The sequence below is a fragment of the Pelophylax lessonae genome (genome assembly GCF_965119305.1).
Source record: "Pelophylax lessonae genome assembly, chromosome: 9".
NCBI classification, from domain to species: domain Eukaryota; kingdom Metazoa; phylum Chordata; class Amphibia; order Anura; family Ranidae; genus Pelophylax; species Pelophylax lessonae.
In genome coordinates, this window is record NC_138776.1 from 256,676,123 (window position 1) to 256,699,218 (window position 23,096).

At 45.2% G+C, this 23,096-nt stretch overlaps 1 protein-coding gene across 1 annotated transcript in view; it reads right to left on the reverse strand.

Moving 5' to 3' along the window:
- LOC309564398 (uncharacterized protein) overlaps positions 1-1,291 on the reverse strand; it is a 73,446-nt gene extending 72,155 nt beyond the window's left edge. Inside the window, exon 1 of the mRNA XM_082269026.1 lies at positions 1,234-1,291. The gene's annotated coding sequence lies outside the window, so the exon portion shown is untranslated. The remainder of the gene's footprint in view (positions 1-1,233) is intronic.
- Between the last annotated feature and the right edge of the window lie 21,805 nt (positions 1,292-23,096).

Consider the following 23,096-nt stretch of genomic DNA (forward strand, 5'->3'; position numbering starts at 1 on the left):
TCCCTTGCAGTCTGCCCCCCGTCTCTCTAATCACAGTTCCCCCTTTGGCACTTTCTGCCTCCCCTGCACAGTCCTACCTTTGGCATTAACAGATAGCTAATATTATTAGCAATGTGTTTAAGTTTGAGTAAGAGATAGGAGACATCCTACAGGAGATGGTCAGAGACTGCCGACATGATCCAGGAGATAGTCAGAGACTACAGACATACTACAGGAGATGGTCAGAGACCGCGGACATACAAGAGATGGTCAGAGACCGCGGACATACAAGAGATGGTCAGAGACCGCGGACATACAAGAGATGGTCAGAGACCGCGGACATACAAGAGATGGTCAGAGACCGAGGACATACAAGAGATGGTCAGAGACTGAGGACATACAAGAGATGGTCAGAGACTGAGGACATACAAGAGATGGTCAGAGACTGAGGACATACAAGAGATGGTCAGAGACTGAGGACATACAAGAGATGGTCAGAGACTGAGGACATACAAGAGATGGTCAGAGACTGAGGACATACAAGAGATGGTCAGAGACTGAGGACATACAAGAGATGGTCAGAGACTGAGGACATACAAGAGATGGTCAGAGACCGCGGACATACAAGAGATGGTCAGAGACCGCGGACATACAAGAGATGGTCAGAGACTGAGGACATACAAGAGATGGTCAGAGACTGCAGATGTGATACAAGAGAAGGTCAGAGACTGCAGACATGATAGAAGATAAAAGAACACTAGGGGGGCCGGCGAGCACAGGGGAAGCAGAGAGCACTGGAGGAGATGAAGGCCATGGAGGGGGGGGGGGGGGACTGGAGAGAATTAAGGGGGAATTGGAAAGCGCAGGGTGTAGAGAGCACGGGATGGCCGGCAGGGAAAACCAGGGGGATGGAGAGTATGGGGGTAGGAGGGGGAACCGGAAATCACTGAGGGGGGAGCCAGGGAGTACAGGGGGGTGGAGAGCACTGGGGGAGCCAGAGAGCATAGGGGGGGAGATGAAAAACACTGTGGGGAGCTGAAGAGCACCGGGGGGGGGGGGGAGCTGGAGAGAACTGGGGGGCCAGTAAAAGAAGTTGTATAGGAGGGGGATGGGGCAGCTGCATATAGATGAATTGATATTTCCATATTTCTCCTGCTGCCGCTGGATGCCTCCAGGAGGGAGAGGAGGAGAATCATCCAGCACACACACAAGGCTGCACAGCAGGCACTTACCTTCTTCCCGCCACACTGCCACCAGCTGGAAGTCTTTTCAATGTGGTAGCCACTAGTTCCTACCCAGTAGAAGGACCTTGATGATGTCAGCAGATCATGTGACTGTTTGGTCACATGGTACAGGGAACTACAGGAAGTGGATAGGAACTAGTCACACCCCTTGTGGGTTCTCTCTGTGAGAAAGGTATATAAAGGTTTTTTTTTTTTCTGCTGGAACTTCTGGATTCTGCCATGGAGCAGGGCTGTCTCTCGCTGGATATGGGGGCTGTCTCTCTATATGGTCTGTCTCTCGCTTTATATAAGGGTCTGTCTCTCGCTGTATATGGCCTGTCTCTCGCTGTATATGGGGGGGCCTGTCTCTCGCTGTATATAAGGGTCTGTCTCTCGCTGTATATGGGGGCTCGTCTCTCTATATGGGGTCTGTCTCTCTCTGTATATGGGGGTCTGTCTCTCGTTGTATATGGGGGCTCGTCTCTCTATATGGGGTCTGTCTCTCGCTGTATATTGGGGCTCGTCTCTCTATATGGGGTCTGTCTCTTGCTGTATATAAGGGTCTGTCTCTCGCTGTATATGGGGGCTCGTCTCTCTATATGGCCTGTCTCTCGCTGTATATGGGGGTCTCTGTCTCTCGCTGTATATGGGGGTCTCTGTCTCTCGCTGTATATGGGGGGGCCTGTCTCTCGCTGTATATGGGGGGGCCTGTCTCTCGCTGTATATGGGGGGGCCTGTCTCTTGCTGTATATAAGGGTCTGTCTCTCGCTGTATATGGGGGGGCCTGTCTCTCGCTGTATATGGGGGGTCTGTCTCTCGCTGTATATGGGGGGTCTGTCTCTCGCTGTATATGGGGGCTGTCTCTCTATATGGCCTGTCTCTTGCTGTATATAAGGGGCTTTCTCGCTGTATATGGGGGGTCTTTCTCTCGCTGGCTATTGGGAGGCTGTCTCTCGCTGTATATAAGGGTCTGTCTCTCGCTGTATATGGGGGCTCGTCTCTCTATATGGGGTCTGTCTCTCTCTGTATATGGGGGTCTGTCTCTCGCTGTATATGGGGGCTCGTCTCTCTATATGGCCTGTCTCTCGCTGTATATGGGGGGGCCTGTCTCTCGCTGTATATGGGGGGGCCTGTCTCTCGCTGTATATGGGGGGGCCTGTCTCTCGCTGTATATGGGGGGCCTGTCTCTTGCTGTATATAAGGGTCTGTCTCTCGCTGTATATGGGGGCTCGTCTCTCTATATGGGGTCTGTCTCTCTCTCTGTATATGGGGGTCTGTCTCTCGTTGTATATGGGGGCTCGTCTCTCTATATGGGGTCTGTCTCTTGCTGTATATAAGGGTCTGTCTCTCGCTGTATATGGGGGCTCTTCTCTCTATATGGGGATTGTCTCTTGCTGTATATAAGGGTCTGTCTCTCTCTGTATATGGGGGTCTGTCTCTCGCTGTATATGGGGGCTCGTCTCTCTATATGGGGTCTGTCTCTCTCTGTATATGGGGGTCTGTCTCTCGCTGTATATGGGGGCTCGTCTCTCTATATGGCCTGTCTCTCGCTGTATATGGGGGTCTGTCTCTCGCTGTATATGGGGGCTCGTCTCTCTATATGGCCTGTCTCTCGCTGTATATGGGGGGGCCTGTCTCTCGCTGGATACAGCTGTCTCTCGCTGTATATGGGGGTCTGTCTCTCGCTGTATATGGGGGTCTGTCTCTCGCTGTATATGGGGGGTCTGTCTCTCGCTGTATATGGGGGGTCTGTCTCTCGCTGGATATGGGGGCTGTCTCTCTATATGGCCTGTCTCTTGCTGTATATAAGGGGCTTTCTCGCTGTATATGGGGGGTCTTTCTCTCGCTGGCTATTGGGAGGCTGTCTCTCGCTGTATATGGGGGCTCGTCTCTCTATATGGGGTCTGTCTCTCTCTGTATATGGGGGTCTGTCTCTCGCTGTATATGGGGGCTCGTCTCTCTATATGGCCTGTCTCTCGCTGTATATGGGGGGGCCTGTCTCTCGCTGTATATGGGGGGCCTGTCTCTCGCTGTATATGGGGGGCCTGTCTCTTGCTGTATATAAGGGTCTGTCTCTCGCTGTATATGGGGGCTCGTCTCTCTATATGGGGTCTGTCTCTCGTTGTATATGGGGGTCTGTCTCTCGTTGTATATGGGGGCTCGTCTCTCTATATGGGGTCTGTCTCTTGCTGTATATAAGGGTCTGTCTCTCGCTGTATATGGGGGCTCTTCTCTCTATATGGGGTCTGTCTCTTGCTGTATATAAGGGTCTGTCTCTCTCTGTATATGGGGGTCTGTCTCTCGCTGTATATGGGGGCTCGTCTCTCTATATGGGGTCTGTCTCTCTCTGTATATGGGGGTCTGTCTCTCGCTGTATATGGGGGCTCGTCTCTCTATATGGCCTGTCTCTCGCTGTATATGGGGGTCTGTCTCTCGCTGTATATGGGGGCTCGTCTCTCTATATGGCCTGTCTCTCGCTGTATATGGGGGGCCCTGTCTCTCGCTGTATATGGGGGCCCTGTCTCTCGCTGTATATGGGGGCCCTGTCTCTCGCTGTATATGGGGGGCCTGTCTCTTGCTGTATATGGGGGGGCCTGTCTCTCGCTGGATACAGCCGTCTCTCGCTGTATATGGGGGGGCCTGTCTCTCGCTGTATATGGGGGGGCCTGTCTCTCGCTGTATATGGGGGGGCCTGTCTCTCGCTGTATATGGGGGGGCCTGTCTCTCGCTGTATATGGGGGGTCTGTCTCTGGCTGTATATGGGGGGTCTGTCTCTCGCTGTATATGGGGGGTCTGTCTCTCGCTGTATATGGGGGGTCTGTCTCTCGCTGTATATGGGGGGTCTGTCTCTCGCTGTATATGGGGGTCTGTCTCTCGCTGTATATGGGGGTCTGTCTCTCGCTGAATATGGGGGGGGCCTGTTTCTCGCTGAATATGGGGGGGGCCTGTTTCTCGCTGAATATGGGGGGGGCCTGTCTCTCGCTGTATATGGGGGGTCTGTCTCTCGCTGTATATGGGGGGGGGCCTGTCTCTCGCTGTATATGGGGGGGGGCCTGTCTCTCGCTGTATATGGGGGGGGCCTGTCTCTCGCTGTATATGGGGGGCCTGTTTCTCGCTGTATATGGGGGGTTTGTCTCTCGCTATATATGGGGGGCTGTCTGTCGCTGAATATTGGGGGGTTGTCTCTCGCTGTATATGGGGGGGTCTGTCTCTCACTGGATACAGCTGTCTCTCGCTGTATATGGGGGGGTCTGTCTCTCGGTGTGTATGGGGGCCTGTCTCTCGCTGGATATTGGGGGGCCTGTCTCTTTCTGGATGTATGGGGGCTGTCTTTTTCTGGATGTATGGGGGGCTGTCTCTCGGTATGTATGGGGGGCTGTCTCTTGGTGCGTATGGGGGCCTGTCTCCCCATTTTAGGAATGTAAAATGTGAGGTCCTGAATTTTAAAATTAGAAATACGCAGCCTTCACATATATCCCATCTTAAATATAAATGCATACGTCAGCATAAGAATAATTAATTAAAAGTATTAAATACAATACCAGCTAATGGCACAGTTCATATGATCCAACAATTAATTTCTGATTGGCATTAATAAATCCAAATCCGTAATGATAGAAAACGATGGGTCTAAAAAAAAAAAAAAAAAAAACAGCCTATTAATCCAATATCTCTGATTCTCAAGAAGCTAGAGAATTGTGTGATATAATTAAATGGATCTAATCGCATTCTGGACAGCAAAGGAGTCGTTTGGGTCCAGTCTGGACAGAACAGACAATGCTACTCCCCACACCGAATTGTGCTTTTAGGAGAGATCTTCAATTCAATTGTAATCTTGTTTTTATTTTTTTTTTACAGTTGGCAAATATCCAAGAGAAGATGGATATAAGCGTAAAAAATAAAATAAAAGCCTATGTACCCGGAGTGGTTTCGGGAAAGTAAGCAAAATTCTAAGACACACTAATGCTTTTGATGCTCAAGAACTCTACCCAGGTGCAAGTTTGCCGGAAGAGTCACGGAGAAGATTTTATCCCACCAGAAAAGATATTGCCAACCTACTGTTTAAATCCAGGCGTGAGGGACGAAGCTCAACAGTAGACCAGGAAAATATTCTGTACTTGCTAAATTCCTGGAAGGAACAGAATCCAGAAAATAATGTCTTTTGCTGGTTACCAAACACACCAGCAAAGCAGATTGCTAAAATTCTACGGTAACCCAGTAACTCAACGTGCCCGTACGTCCTTGGGTTTCAGTGGTTATACCAGGATGATGGGTGCACCTACAGGCATCATCCCGGTACCGTTATTTGCAGCCGGCGATTCTCTGCAAATCAGAAGTGATTTGAGTGGCTAATTAGCCACTCGGTCACTTTTTCAGGTGGCAGAAAGGGGTCCCATCCTCCTCCTCCCGCCGCCGCCTCTCTCGGGCTCTCCGGTCCCATAGCAGAGGTCGGGAGAGATGCGGCTGGCGGTGATGGCTGCCCTGTACAGAGAAAGAGAAGCTGACATCTTTCCCCTCTCTCTGTAACCCTGGGAACCGGGAACAAGGAGTATTCGTAATTTCCCTTTCCGCCCCTTTGTTAACCTGGCCACGCCTCGGTCCAATCGGCTGCATGGGAGGCCAAAGGAGAGATGTGGGGGTCTAATAGACTCCAACAAAGATCTACACACAATTTGTGAGATATCACCAGTAAAGGGTTCTCATCCTCTATACCAGTGATGGCGAACCTTGGCACCCCAGATGTTTTGGAACTACATTTCCCATGATGCTCATGATGCTCACTCTTCGGTGTAGTTGAGTATTATGGGAAACGTAGTTTCAAAACATCTGGGGTGCCAAGGTTCGCCATCACTGCTCTATACAGTCCCAGTGTTGCTTGCGGTGTGCATGTAAAAGTTTATGGTCGTTGCAGCTCCTCCTAAGATCCACTGGGTGGCGGACTTGATTTGAATTGAAGCTGCAAAGATAGGAGAAAGACAGGGCATGCCGACCTCGGGTAATATCATTTTAATAGAAGACACACAATACACAATAAGACAATTGCACTCACATTTTCTCTCTTAATGATAGGCACATCTGCAAGGGCCTTCTCCTCCTCCCTCTCCTAGATGGCTTATGGTGCGTCCAACAGCTATCGTCGGCTTAGGACGCCGCTACCGCTGCCTACTATTCCTCCTGCTTCTACCCGCCGCGCGTCTGTGAACTGGGGACCTGAAGAAGGAGGCTCCGCCACCGTAAGGCGTAGTCATGGCAACCATTCTGCAGTGCTGAATCCCTTCAGACACCTTACCATACACCCCCATGCCTGGAGGCTACTGAGCGGAACTTTGGACGAGGCCCCAGGCGCACTTACGCAGTTGAAACAGCTGGCAGGCCGGTGCGCAGGCGCACTATGGTCCGGTTCACAGACGCTCGGCGGGGAGAAGCTACATCTACAGCTATCATCGGCTTAGGACGCCGCTACCGCCTTCTATTCCTCCTACTTCTCCCCGCCGAGCGTCTGTGAACTGGACCGTAGTGCGTAGGTATCTCCTCATCCTACCAGTAGTGACACTGACCCTGGCCAAATGCAAAACTAGTGAAAAACAGTCAGAAAAGATGAGTAGGGAAAAAAAAATGTCAGTGGTCTCCACCTGTAAAACCATTCCTGTTTTGGAGGTTGTCTCATTGTTGCCCATCTAGTGCCATGGCATGTATTGATGTCATCCTGGAGGAGTTGGACTGTCTGTACATCTTCTATAGCAGGGGTCTCCAATCTTTGGAATAGTTTTTTTTTTTTTTAATGAATTTTGAACCCAATGTAGAAAAAGATGTTCCAGATTATTGTAGTAGCCACATTTATTTCCGCCTTGATACGGTTACTCCACTTCCACCACACAGGAGAACAAAAATAATTTTATTACTGCGTAGCTGTACACAGAATGTAAAGCGCCTTTTGGATACTGTGTACCTAACCAAGGATGAGGACTATCTTGGAGAACTAGATTCCTCAATCAAAGATCTGCTCCAAGGTGCTATACCTAAAATACCTGTGGACCACGTACCCCCCCCCCCCCCCCACCCGCTTGGGACTCCACAGAAGACAAAGGTGTCAGAAAATATAATAAAAAATACCAGGGTATAGGCAGCTACCCCCCCTCCTCCCGCTGATCCGCCCAGGTCTCCCATCCCACTGGTAGACCCGAGCGACCAGCCGGCACGTTTGTGAGCTGGAGTCCCAAACAAAGCCAAATTCGGCTTTGATTGGGTCTGCGATCATGTAACCCGGAAGCGACGTCATAACGTTGGCAGCCGGTTTACGCAGCTGCCAATAGTGCCGATTTTAAAAAAGTGACACTATTCAAAAATCCAGATTTTGGCGTTATGAATAGTTATTTATCACAACCCTTTGTATGCGCCTCTGTAACCTTCGGTGACGTCGGAGTCCCTGAATGGCCTGCTTATCACTTCCGGGGCAGGTGTGTCTGTCTCACTTACCCACAACCAAACAAAAACATTTTAGTCGCATGGGTAGATTCATCAAATAGATTAGGTCCACATAGCAGGTGTGGTTAGTGAAATAGGACCACAGGCAAAAGATGTTGCCTGCTGAGAATTGTGTAGTGCACTGGTTCCCAACACAGTCCTCAAGGACCACCAAACAGTCCAGGATTTAGGGATTACCCAGTTGTGTCTAAGTTGTGTTTCTTTTTTAAAAACAACTTAGGCACCACTGGGTAATCCCTAAATGCTGGACTGTTTAGTGGTTCTTGAGGACTGTGTTGGGAACCAGTGGTGGAGTGGACAAGTCCAAAGGTAGTGGGAACCAGCATAGTTGTGTATTTTTAAATGTCATACAAGCAAGGTAAAATATCCAAAAAATGGTCCAATGGCTATTTTTTTCCTGCACGGATATTCACAGACCACACAAGTTTAAGGTGAGAGTGCACTAGGACAGATGGAAGGATATTGGAGTCCTTTAAAGCCCGCTTTAGTACCCAGGACCTAAACAACAATCACATGTATATTATGAAACATATGATCTATTGAAAAAAAATAGATCCAACAATGTTTCTGTGATTTCACTTTAGTTTATTGACGAACACAGCTCTCTATTATTTAGAACCATAGGGTTATTTCCCCCCTACAGGAATAGGACACTAGGCAGAAAAAAAAGACTTGGCTACACCTATGGGCAGCCCTAGGTGGTATACATCTCCCTCTCTGCTATAGGCCTTCAGTTTAGCGATCCCCTCTACCGCCATGGGGTCTGAACTTGGTGCTTTCAGTTCCCCAGAAGCCTCCCTTTGAGAATATTGGGGAGATTCCCCTACTTACGCTGTCCCAGAAGGTGGCCCTTCTTGGTAGCTATCACCTCTGCTTGCAGGGTGTCAGAGCTGGCTGCGTTATCTAGTCGTACCCCCTATCTGGTGGTCCACAAGATAAGGTGGTTCTTTGCCCATCTCCGTTATTCCTTCCTAAGGTAGTCTGATTTCCATTTGGAAGAAGACATTGTGTTCCCTTCCCTGTGTACCAGGCCTAAACACCCTAAGGAGATTGCTTTGCATGCATTGGATGTGGCTCTGGCAATTCGGGTGTATTTGGCAGCTACGGAGTCTTTTCGGAGGTCAGACTTACTGTTTGTGATCACAGACGGGCCAAGAAAAGGCCTGCGACCATTTCCAGAGGGATCAGATAGATGGTGACTCAGGCCTATTCTATCAAGGGTCACGGCCCTCTCTACTTAGGTGCTTAGTGCTTTTTGGGCCTTTCGTCATCAGGCGTCAGTGGCGGTCACTTGGTCGTCGGTGCACACTTTTACTAAATTCTACAAAGTGGATGTGTTGGCATCTGCGGATGCTTCCTTTGGCAGCAAAATTTTTCAGGCTTCTGTTTTAGAGGGTCTGTTCCCTTCTCCTGTTACCTGGTTGGCTATTGTGTTTAGCCTTGGGATCTTTTGTTGTCCCACCCCTTGTTTGGCACTGCTTGGAGACGTCCCTATGGTTCTGCATAAGGAGAGCTGTGTCCGTCAATGAACAAAAGAGCAAATGGGATTTTTATACTTACCCTAAAATCCATTTCTCTTGAGTTCATTGACGGACACAGCACCCACCCCTCTATGGAGTTGTATTACTTCTGACACTGCTTGTTACTAAACTGAAGGCCTATAGCAGAGAGGGGGATGTACTGTATACCACTTAGGACTGCCCATAGGTGTAGCCAAGTCTTTTTTCTGCCTAGTGTCCTACTCCTGTAGGGGGCAATATAACCTTATGGTTCTGAATAATGAAGAGCTGTGTCCGTCAATGAACTCAGTGAAATGGATATACAAGTACAAAATCCCATTTTTTTTTACCTTAAAAACAGTGAAAAGCAGATATGTGTTGTATCTAATCACCGTTGCATATGTCCCCCCTTCCGCTTTACAAAGCATCAGATGAATAAACCAAGTAGTATCAACTTTATTTTTCACAACAGTTCGGCTAACACGTCTTTATCAAGGTGTATTAAAATGACCATAAAAAAACACAAGTTACTACAGCCAACTGAAAAGCAACCACCATAGTCCTTGCAAAAAAAAAAAAAAAAAAGGGGGCAAAATGGCCTACCCCACCCTAAAAAAAAGTGAACCATTGCAAAAGGAGTTATTTTTTTGTTTTATTTCCTAATATTTAAAAAATTATTTAATCTGTAAAGCATATGGTTTACTTAAAAAAAGATAATACTTGGGAAGTAGGTGGTGCCATTTGCCGCCACAACAGGGGTAAACCAAGTTTTAAGCCCCGTACACACGATCAGATTATCGAACGATCTGTTGTCCGTTTTTTGTGGCATGCTAGTCTGATGTGGAAAGTGAAGAGGTTATTTTCATACGAATTTTCCCGTACGACAGAATTCTACTTCAGATGTGATGTCATGTGTTGGATTGATTTGTATGTGTTCTTTCCTCTCTGAGCATGCCTAGTCTTGCTCTTAAGATTTTTTCCCGTCAAAATCTGTACTAATGAGACGAAAATCAGACGTTGTGTTGATGGACGACAAAAATTTTATAGCCTGCACATCAGGATTTTGTCGGCCGAAAAGTCGGAGTCGGCTGTCGAAAGCACCATATTAACAATCCAAAAATCGGCAGATCGGTCGTCGGACGAAATTTCCCTTCAGATTTTCTTATTGTGTGTACGGGCCTTTACACACAATCTACAGAAGTTCTACAGACAGCCGAGAGTTTCTACAGCTCTGATGAAGATTGGTTGTGAGTAAATAGTCACAGAGTACTGACGGCATAGTTGTAAGGTCAAAGGGGCCTTTGGGGGTTTTTCTTAAAAGGTGGAGTTCACAGAAATTTCACCTAATAGTCTTGGTGTGCGCCAATTTTGTAACATCGGGTCATGACAAAAGTAGGGAGTTTGCTCTACTTGTGCCGGTTCTGAACTTCCATGTTGCTCTGGTGCTATTTCCAAAAGTGCTTCCCGATTAAAGTCTAAAATGGCTCGAAATTTCTCCACCAAACTGGGGCTGGAAGAGTCTCAATTTCAGAAGCCAATTGCGTTGCGATGTATAAAACAGATGCAATGAATGTTATACCGTAAATATAATAACAGCCATTGCACCTTTTTTCACTACCCCAACACTCGCGACTGCGGCTCCCTGTAAAAACACCCTCTGTCCAGGACAGATAGAAGAACATTGGAGTTAGAAACAAAGAAGACCAGAATCCATGAACTAAATAATAATTATAGGTATAAAATGATACTGCTGAAGAGGAAAACCAAATCTTAACATCAACAATGTTTCAGTGTGTTTCTGTGAATTTTATTTTAAAACAATGGCATGAAGATGGGTGTTGTATCCAATCACAGTGCCATATATCCTCCCTCACCACCAGTCTACATGATGCCAACCTTATTTTCTCCAGTGTCCTTCACTTTTCATATTGCCATGTATCCCCCCCCCCCCCCCCCCCCATATGCACTGTACACGCTTTCCACACTGCTACAGCTTTACAAAGGTGGGTGTAAGTTAATTAGCCTACCTGGCCCAGGAACATCCAGTCATTATGAGCCACAAGTCTGCAGAAGGTTTACGAGTGTAACATGCTCAGATCTCTGTAAGTGCTGTCTTGTGCTCTACATCGAATACAATTATTTGCTTTATTTGCTGAGAATTTTGCAATCAATAAAGGTTAATTAGCAGTATTAGAACTAGGAATTCCTATCCATGTAAAGGACCATTGTAAGTTGGAGGTATAAAAATTCCTTGGCTGGATGGGAAGTAGCTTTCGCACTGTGAACTGTCTAGCTCCTATCCCTGTAAATGACCCGTGTGAGCTGGAGCTAAGAAGGTCCTTTTGAAGAGGGATTACTATCCCTGTAAAGAACCATTGCTAGCTGAAGGTATAAAGGTCCTTTGCCTAGATGGGAACTAGATTTCTCCCTGTGAGCTGGCTAGTTCCTATCCTTTAACAGGACCTGAGCACTATGGAGAAAAAGGTCCTTTCGCAGGATAGGAACTATCTCTCTCACTGTGAACCGTCCAGTTCCAATGCCTGTAAAGGACCATTGTTAGCTGGAGCTATAAAGGTCCTTGGGCTGGATGGAACTAGATTTCCCATTGTGAACCGCCTAGTTCCTATCCCAGTAAAGGACCCATGTGAGCCGGAGCTAAGAAAGTCCCTTAGAAGAGGGATTACTATCCTTGTAAAGGACCATTGCTAGCTGAAGGTATAAAGGTCCTATGCCTGGATGGGAACTAGATTTCTCCCTGTGAGCTGGCTAGTTCCTATCCTTTAACACGACCTGACCACTATAGAGAAAAAGGTCCTTTAGCAGGATAGGAATGATCCCTCTCACTGTGAACCGTCTAGTTCCTATCCTTGTAAAGGACCATTATGAGCTGGAGGTATAAAGGTCCTTTGGTTGGATCGGAAATAGACTTCGCACTATCCCTGTAAACCTGTGTGAGCTGGAGCTAAGAAGGTCCCATAGAAGAGGGATTACTATCCCTGTAATGGACCATTGCTAGCTGGAGGGTTAAAGGTCATTTGGCTGGATGGGAAATAGATTTCCTCCTATGAGCTGGCTAGTTCCTATCATTTAACAGGACCTGACCACTATGGAGAAAAAGGTCCTTTAGCTGGATAGGAAGTGGAACTAGCTCACTCAGTTCCAATCCCTATCCAGGATCTGACCACTATGGGGCTAAAAGGCTCTTTAGCAGGATAGGAACTAGCTCTCTATGCAAGTTGGATAGTTCCAATCCCTATACAGGACCTGATCACTGGGGGGGGGGGGGGCTAAAAGGTCCTTTAGCAGGATAGAAAATAGCTCACTTACAATGAGCAAGTTATTTCCCATCTCGAGAGAAGACAGGGTCCTTCTACTGGATAGGAACTAGTCCCAACCAGACAGCCATAAAGGCGCTTCAGAAGCTTCCCCTCCAGCCACTTCCGTCCTGAATTTTTCATCCACCGAAATGTGCCCTCCTGCAACATGGCCTGCAGGGGCAGTGCATGCCTCTGCGTAGACTCAGCCGCTACTCCTGTAGTCTCCTTTGTCATGGTCTCCGGCTTCAACGCAGGGCGCCTTGTGCTGCCGGAGATGGATGGATGTTCTTGGTTTTCTGGCAGATTGCAGCGCCGAACTTTGTGTTCATACCACCGTAAGAACCAGGGAGCCTCCGCTATGAATCATAGAGGAACAGCTGTGTGGGAGATCAGCCCTTTTGTCGTAGTCCATAGCTGGCAGAAACAAGGCCTACAAAGAAGGAGCCAGACTCTTGTTGAGGACATCCAAACTGCTTGTTTTCACTTTCCTACTTCCATGGCCTGATAATAAATAATGGCAGTTGTGCCTTCAGTTTCAATTTTTGACCTCACAGATCAATTCAGAGGCGGGAGTCTCAGACGCGGCAGGAAAGGTTTGGGAATGGTGCAGAGCTTGTTCACAACATACACAAGATGGTTAACACTGATGCACATGGGAAACGAGTCATGATCAGTAGACCGTTGCATGTCTGTGTGCTTTGGACCTTTTTCGGACAGTTGTTTGTTTACAAGTAAAAATCTGTATTTTTTGCTAGAAAATGACTTAGCCCCCAAACATTTTTTATATATATATATATACACACACACACACACACACACATATTTTAAGCAGAGACCCTAGAGAAAAAAAAAATGGCAGTTGTTAAAAATTTGTCATGCGGTTTTTGCACAGCAGTTTTTCAAACATAATTTTTTGGGACAAAAATACACTTTAATTAATAAAAAAACAAAACATATACCCCTGTTTTTTTTTTGTATAATATGAAAGATAATGTTATGCTGAGTAAATGGATAACTAACACGTCTCGCTTTAAAATTGCACACTCGTGGAATGGTGCCAAACTTCCGTACCTAAAAATCTCCATCAGCGACACCCTAAAAACTTTCTACTTTCTACTGTATACATATGCGGGCGTGATCTACATATGCGTTCACTACTGCGCATGAGCACGCAGGGACGCTTTAAAAAAATATTTTGTTTATGATATTTAAAAAATATTACACTGTCCCTTAAAAAAAAAAAAAAATGAGATCACTTTTAATGCTATCGCAAAGAATATAAACATCTCTTGTGATAACAATACAGCATGACAGGTACTCTTTATGGAGATATCTGGGGACCCCAAATCCCTCCTCTACCCTTAAAAGCAAAAGATAAAAAAATTTTTTTTATACATTTATATATATATATATATCTTTTGCTTTAGGGGGAAAAAAAAACGTTTACATGGAGAGCTGGAAGTGACCTCATGATGTTGCTCCAGTCCTCCAAGGGCATAGAGATGAGCAGTGGCCATCTTGCCTACGCTCATCTCTATGCCCAGCCACCGCCAGCAAAGGATCTGTTCCTGAACCCAGGGAAGCCCAGGAACCACCAGAAAACCATGGAACGGAGGGGAAATTACCCCACCCACTGCTTCTAAAAGTGATCCATCATCGTTCAGACCTCTTATCAGAAAGATGGGTGCCTGAGGGAATAAATTATACCGGGGACTTCTAGCAACAGCCATAACCCCGGTTTTTAACGTGAAAGTAATGGCAGTCAGCTCAGCTAGGTGGTCAGCAAGTGGTTAAATCATGAAAATGGCCAACAGGACCATCAAACGCAAAAGGTGGAGCAACGATGATCCAGATTCTGTGGCATTTCTCTTTTTAATTTGGAAATTCAGCTGATTTTGTGTTTCTAGATATTCACTAAGCCTCACTCCCACAGAATAAAACAACACAAGGCTATTGGCCAAGCTTCTCCAGGCCAGTTATGATTGGGGCACAGGCAGGGCCAATACCTGAATGAGACAAAGACAGGACTGATGGTTTATTAAGGGACAGGTAGGACTGAGGTCAGTGTGGTTGGGCCACAGGTGAGGCCAAGGACTGGGTAATTGGGGAACAGGCAGAACATATCGCTAGATGAATAAGGAACAGGCAGGGCCAATGGCTGGGTGGATAGGGAACAGGCAGGACCAGTAGCTGTATGGTTGAGTAACAGGTAGGACTTACGACTAAATGATTAAGAAACCAGGCTGGACCAATGGCTGGGTGATTGGAGAACACACAGGACCAATGGCCTGGTGATGGGGGAACATGCAGGGCTAATGGCTGGGTGATTAGGGCTTAGCCAGAACCAATGGCTGAGGATTGGGGTACAGGCAAGACCAATAGCTGAATGGTTAGGGAACACGTTGGACCAATGGCTGGGTGGTTGGAAAACAGGCAGAACTTATAGCTGGGTGGTTGGGGAACAGGATGGACCAATAACTAAGTGATTAGGGAAAAGGCAGGACCAACGGCTGGGTGATTGGAGAACATAGAACCAGTGGCTGTATGGTTAGGGCTTAGGCAGGACCAATGATTTGTTGATTGGGGAACAGGTAGGACCAATAATTGGGTGATTTGGGAACAGGCAGGACCAATAGCTCAGTGGTTGGGGAACAGGCAGGACCAATAGCTGGGTGGTTGGGGGAACATGCAGGGCCAATAGCTGGGTGCTTGGGGAAAAGGCAGGACCAATAGCTGGGTGGTTGGGGAACAGGCAGGGCCAATAGCTGGGTGGTTGGGGAACAGGCAGGGCCAATAGCTGGGTGGTTGGGGGAACATGCAGGGCCAATAGCTGGGTGCTTGGGGAAAAGGCAGGACCAATAGCTGGGTGGTTGGGGAGCAGGCAGGGCCAATAGCTGGGTGGTTGGGGAACAGGCAGGGCCAATAGCTGGGTGGTTGGGGAACAGGCAGGACCAATACCTGGGTGGTTGGGGAACTTGCAGGAGCGATTGCTGGGTGGTTGGGGAAGAGGCAGGACCAATGGCTGATGACTGGGGAACAGGCAGGACCAGTGATTGGGGAACAGGCAAGACCAATAGCTGAATGGTTGGGGAACAGGCTGGACCAATGGTTGGGAAACAGGCAGGACTCATGGCTGTTGATTGGGAAACAAGCAGAGCCCATAACTGGGTGGTTAAGGGAACAGGAAAAACCAATTGCTGAGTGGATAAGGAACCAGCGGGACCAATGGATGGGTGTTTGGGGAACAGACAGAACCAGTGGTTGTGGAACACACAGGACTAATGGCTGAGTGACTGGGGAACAGGCAAGACTGATGGCTGGGTAATTGAGGCACAGGCAGGACAATGGCTGGGTGGTTGGGAAACAGGCAGGTCTGACGGCTGGGGAACAGGTAGGACCAATGGCTAAGTGGCATTGCCCACAGCAGGTGTTGATTTGGTGTAGCACATTCAGTACTATAGGGTACCAGGGCCCTATAGGATCCTGACACTCACGATACTGTCACCATCTAAACCAGAGGTCTCCAATCTTTTCAAAGGGCCAGTTTACTGTAATTCAGACTTTAGGTTGGCCGGATTGTGGTTAGTGGGGGTAGAAAATGTCCTGAACCCAGCATCAGTGAGAGTAAACATGGCCTCAGTGTTGGTGGTCAGTAGGAGGAGTACAGCCTCATCATTAGTTAGAGGAAGGAATAGTACCCCATCATTGGTATCAGTGGAAGACATGGCCCCTTATTGTTGATGTTAGTGGGAGGAACAGTGCCACATAATTTGTATCAGTGGAAGAAACGGTGCTCCATTGTTGGTGTTAGTGGGAGGAATAGTGCCCCATCATTGCGATTATTGGATGAAATGGTGCTCCAATGTTGGTGTTAGCGGGAGGAACAGTACCCCATCATTGCTATCAGTGGAAGAAAAGGTGCCCCGGTGTTGGTGGGAGGAATAGTGCCCCATCATTGGTACCAGTAGTAGAAATGTTGCCCCATTGTTGGCGTTAGTGGGAGGAATAGCGCCCCCTCATTGGTATCAGTGCAAGAAATGGTGCACCGGTGTTGGTGGGAGTAATAGTACCCCATCATTGGCATCAGTGGAAGAAATGTTGCCCCATTGTTAGTGCTAGTGGGAGGAATAGTGCCTCAATATCATTGGGAGAAATAGTGCCCCGTGGCCTGGATAAAGGCTTGCAAAGGACCACATCTAGTCTTCGGGCTGCAGTTTGGAGACCCCTGATCTAGACACATCCATTCTCTTGAAGAAAGAGTGGTGTGACTCTCACAGGATCCTCCTCTTCAGTCAAGCAGATGATCACCAAAGCACGGCTTCGTATGCTCCCAGTCCTGTGACCCTCAAGTCCCGCTTCACTGTCACCATATTGGTCATGTAATACATATCAGATATTATGAGTTTACAGAAAACAGACTCAATAAGTGCAATATTGTGACAAAAACATAGCTATGAAGTAGGAACACAAGCAGAGGCTTTAGGATTTTATGAGGCTGGGCATTCTTAGGATGTGGATATATAGATTTCACTTCATTTTGTATGGACGCAAATCGCAGCGCAAGGTACTGGCGAGTACTTGACTGAAAGTATTGGTATACTAAAAGGGTATCGGTTCGTCGCTAGTATGCTTATAATCTATAGAATGGTCATAAAATAAATGTGGGATGTGTTTTTTTTTGTTTTCCAGCAATAAATCCCAGGATCTTTCTGGAGACTCTGGAGTAAAACACACTGCGACCTATTTATAGACGTATTCACACCTCTTCTAAATGGATTCAGTTTAACCACTTCCGACCTCCAGCAGAACATATACGGCTCCTTTCGCGAAACAGCGCACCTGTACGTCGGTTCCCAGGACTGCGAGTGGGGGCGCACGCGCCCATTCGCCAAAGGGGAAGCTCCCCGTGGAGACCGAACGGAGGTCTGCCGTTGCAAACGCTCCTATTTAGGAACACAGATCTCTGGGTTGATTCCATAAGCCCATCCCCCCCACAGTTAGAAAGAACTCCCCTAGGGACACACTTAACTCTTTGATCGCCCCTGGTGTTAACCCTTTCCCTGTCAGTGTCATTAGTACAGTGATAGTGCATATTTTTTAGCACCGATTACTGTAGTAATGTCACTGGTAGAAAATAGGGTTTTCATACATCAGGATTTCACGGACAGGATCGGATGCGGATGGCAGCGGGCAATGTCTCCACTGACATCCGCTGCCCCATAGGGATGCATGGAGGAATCCGATCAGATCCGCCTAAAAAACTGACAGGCGGATCTGATCGGATCGCTCGTGTGAAAGAACCCTTAGGGGTCCGATCTGTCCGCCACAATGTTGCAGTCCCGCAAAAAAAAAAAATTGCAGATCGCCACCATTACTAGTAAAAATAAATAAATAAATAAATAAAAATTATATAAATCTTTCCCCTAGTTTGTAGACACGATAACTTTTGCAAAAAACAATCAATATGCTCTTATTGGGATTTGATTTCACCAAAATCATGTAGCAGAATACAAATTGGCCTAAAATGATGAAAAAAATTAGATTTTTTAAAACATTTCCTGTTGGGAATGTTATATAGCAGGAAGTAAAAAAATATATATATATTTTTTTTTTCCCAGAATTGTCGCTTTTTTATTTATAGGGCAAAAATTTAAAAATCACACAGGTGATAAAATACCACCAAAAGAAAACTGTATTTGTGGGGGTAAAAAAACATCAATTTTATTTGGGTACAGCGTCGTACGACCGCGCAATTAATTAAAATAGCGCAGTGCCAAATCTAAAAACAAAATGGCCTGGTCATTAAGGGGGCAAATCCTTCCGGTCCAAAAGTGGTTAAGTACCGTAGTTTGTCGTCATTCCACGAGCGTACGCAATTTTTGAAGCGTGACATGTTAGGTATCTATTTACTCGGCATAACATCAGCCTTCACATTATCCAAAAAAAAATTGGGGTAACTTCACAGGGTTTTTTTTTTTTTTTTAATTAATGAAAGTGTATTTCTTTAAAAAAAAATTGCGTTTGAAAGGCCGCTGCGCAAATACCGCGTGACCTGTTGCAACGACTGCCATTTTATTCGCTATGATCTCTGCTAAAAAATAAATAAATAAAAAAATGATATATTATATATAATATATATATATATATATATATATATATATATATATATAATAAAATATGGCAGAGACTGCCATTTCATTCTCTATGATCTCTGCAAAAAATAAATAATTATATTATATATATATATATATATATATATATATATTTTTTTTTTTTTTTTTCTCTATGATCTCTGCTAAAAAAAAAAAAAAAATAATTATAAAAAAAAAAATATATATATATATAATATATACAGTGGGTACGGAAAGTATTCAGACCCCCTTAAATTTTTCACTCTTTGTTATATTGCAGCCATTTGCTAAAATCATTTAAGTTCATTCTTCTTCCTCATGAATGTACACATAGCACCCCATACTGACAGAAAAACACAGAATTGTTGACATTGTTGCAGATTTATGAAAAAAGAAAAACTGAAATATCACATGGTCCTAAATATTCAGACCCTTTGCTGTGACACTCATATATTTAACTCAGGTGCTTTCCATTTCTTCTGATCATCCTTGAGATGGTTCAACACCTTCATTTGAGTCCAGCTGTGTTTGATTATACTGATTGGACTTGATTAGGAAAGCCACACACCTGTCTATATAAGACCTTCCAGATCACAATGCATGTCAGAGCAAATGAGAATCATGAGGTCAAAGGAACTGCCTGAAGAGCTCAGAGACAGAATTGTGGCAAGGCACAGATCTGGCCAAGGTTACAAAAAGATTTCTGCTGCACTTAAGGTTCCTAAGAGCACAGTGGCCTCCATCATCCTTAAATGGAAGACGTTTGGGACGGCCAGGACCCTTCCTAGAGCTGGCCTTCCGGCCAAACTGAGCTATCAGGGGAGAAGAACCTTGGTGAGAGAGGTAAAGAAGAACCCAAAGATCACTGTGGCTGAGCTCCAGAGATGCAGTCAGGAGATGGGAGAAAGTTGTAGAAAGTCAACCATCACTGCAGCCCTCCACCAGTCGGGGCTTTATGGCAGAGTGGCCCGACGGAAGCCTCTCCTCAGTGTAAGACACATGAAAGCCCGCATGGAGTTTGCTGAAAAACACCTGAAGGAAATAAGATTCTCTGGTCTGATGAGACCAAAATAGAACTTTTTGGCCTTAATTCTAAGCAGTATGTGTGGAGAAAACCAGGCACTGCTCATCACCTGTCCAATACAGTCCCAACAGTGAAGCATGGTGGTGGCAGCATCATGCTGTGGGGGTGTTTTTCAGCTGCAGGGACAGGACGACTGTTTGCAATCAAGGGAAAGATGAATGCGGCCAAGTACAGGGATATCCTGGACAAAAACCTTCTCCAGAGTGCTCTGGACCTCAGACTGGGCCGAAGGTTTACCTTCCAACAAGACAATGACCCTAAGCACACAGCTAAAATAACGAAGGAGTGGCTTCACAACAACTCCGTGACTGTTCTTGAATGGCCCAGCCAGAGCCCTGACTTAAACCCAATTGAGCATCTCTGGAGAGACCTAAAAATGGCTGTCCACCAACGTTTACCATCCAACCTGACAGAACTGGAGAGGATCTGCAAGGAGGAATGGCAGAGGATCCCCAAATCCAGGTGTGAAAGACTTGTTGCATCTTTCCCAAAAAGACTCCTGGCTGTATTAGATCAAAAGGGGGCTTCTACTAAATACTGAGCAAAGGGTCTGAATACTTAGGACCATGTGATATTTCAGTTTTTCTTTTTTAATAAATCTGCAACAATGTCAACAATTCTGTGTTTTTCTGTCAGTATGGGGTGCTATGTGTACATTCATGAGGAAGAAGAATGAACTTAAATGATTTTAGCAAATGGCTAAAATATATCCGGTCTATAAAAAAACAGAGGCTCTGGATGGACAGTTGGATAAATGGTTCTATATTTAGGATGTATCTGCTCTATAAACCAGATTCTCTGGATGGACAGTCGGATAAATGGTTCCATATTTAGGATGTATCTGGTCTATAAACCAGAGGCTCTGGATGGACAGTTGGATAAATAGTTCTATATTTAGGATGTATCGGGTCTATAAACCAGAGGCTCTGGATGGACAGTTGGATAAATAGTTCTATATTTAACCACTTTACCGTTGCTCACTAGAGCTCTACTGCGGCAAAGTGGTTCGTTATCGTCTGGCGACGTAGACCTACGTCGCCAGACACTACCCCTTCTGGGCGGCGCGCGCGCGCCGCCGGAGGCTCGCTCCCGCTGTATTCAGTCACAGCGGGAGTCGGGCCAGGGGAGGAGCGGCGGTGAGTCTGGATGGACAGTTGGATAAAATGGTTCTATATTTAGGATGTATCTGGTCTATAAACCAAAGGCTCTGGATGGACAGTTGGATAAAATGTTCTATATTTAGGATATATCCGGTCTATAAAAAAACAGAGGCTCTGGATGGACAGTTGGATAAATGGTTCTATATTTAGGATGTATCTGCTCTATAAACCAGATTCTCTGGATGGACAGTTGGATAAATGGTTCTATATTTAGGATGTATCTGCTCTATAAACCAGAGGCTCTGAATGGAGAGTTGGATAAATGGTTCTATATTTAGGATGTATCCGGTCTATAAACCAGAGGCTCTGGGTGGACAGTTGGATAAATGGTTCTATATTTAGGATGTATCTGGTCTATAAACCAAAGGCTCTGGATGGACAGTTGGATAAAATGTTCTATATTTAGGATGTATCCGGTCTATAAACCAGAGGCTCTGGGTGGACAGTTGGATAAATTGCTCTTCTACAAATGAGGAAGGTGTTTTGTGAGAAGAGGAAATGATTCTTCTTCTCAGTATTGTACTGGCTCTTTGGTTTCCGCTACAATACGGAATATCTGCGTGGCTTTACAATGCACAAACACATTTTCTATGCAGAATTTTTATTATTTAAGCTCAACATCCAGGGTCAGTAAAATGACAAAACAAGCTGTCCTTATTTTTTTAATTTTTTTTTTTTTCCTTTTCCAGTGGTTTAATTTTTTGAAATTATTTTTACAATGCTAAAAGAATTTTATTACAAATCTAGATCACCTGAGGATTTTTTTTTAACATTTTTAAATTTTATAAAGAAAAAATAAAATAAAATGAAGGATGCATGTATATAATACAGTTTTTATTTCTTGAATGTAAGAAGTCACTGTAAATAAATACCGAAGCTAGAGTAAGAATGATCCCCCCAAACACCCAAAATTACCAAAACCGAAGCAAAGAACGCCCTCCCGCGAATCCCCCCCCCCCCCAAAAGTCTGTACAAGTTGCTTCCCGAATATGTTGAGCCATCAGAATCGCGATTAAACAAACTTTCAACTGTTAAGAGAAGAGGAGACAACCTCTAACTACAGTTATGAGAAACCAAACTACCCAAAGAGGAGAAGCTTAGCAAGAAATGTAGAATTTATTGTTTCCGGTTAAATGGCAGAATTGTACAAGCCTGCGTCAGGTAGGCTTTTATGTTAAACTGTTAAAAAAAAAATAAAATTGAAAAACCGTATACTTTTTTTTAAAACTTTTCCCAACCTGCTGTCTGGTTAACCTGACAGAAAAATCAATGTGGAGAAAAAAAAAAAGAATTATAGCACGTGTATAATTTTTTATAGATACTAAAAACTAACACACTGCACTTGGTTAAGTGCAAATATAAGATTGTTAAAATGTATATTTTTTTTCAATATGGTAATTTTTTTTTTTAAAGTAATCTGAATAAATTAGACTACACAAAAAAAAAAAAAGAGAGCTAATTTTGATGGTGGGATGTACAAATATTTCTTACGATCATACTTCTACTTAACCGTTTCTCAAATGATCACTCATGTCCATGATCTTTAAATTTAAACAATTAAAAACAAAAAAATTGCACTTGAAAAGATTCTGGTCAAATCAACCATATTTTGTGAATTATATATGTAACACTATTCCATAAGAAAAGAAAAGAAAAAAAAAAAAGTTGAAAAACCGTATACTTTAAGCTTTTCCAACCTGCCGTCTGGTTAACCTGACAGAAAAATCAATCAGGAGAAAAAAAAAAAAAAAAAGAATTATAGCATGTGTATTATTTCTTCTAGATAATAAAAACTAACACACTGCACTTGGTAAAGTGCAAATATAACATTGTTAAAATATAATGCATTATTTTTCTAATATGGTATTTTTTTTTTAAAGTAATCTGAATAAATTAGATTACAAAAAACGGAATTTTTGTAAAATCTTACCGTAAAATTCCTTTCTCTGAGTCCTCCGACAGTCGCCGCCCACTCACAAGTCTTCACCAATGGGTATTGACCTTTGCTCCGCAGGAGTAGCTAGGCAACAAGAATTGTTAATAACAAAAGCTTTTAGCATAGACACACCCCTAGGGGCTGTCCCCTCAGTCAATACCTCCCTGCACCAGCATTCCCAACTCAGTTTGGTAGCATAGCAGTAAGAGTACACAAAAAAACCCCAAAAGAGGGGCGGGGGGCGGCGACTGTCGGAGGACTCAGAGAAAGGAATTTTACGG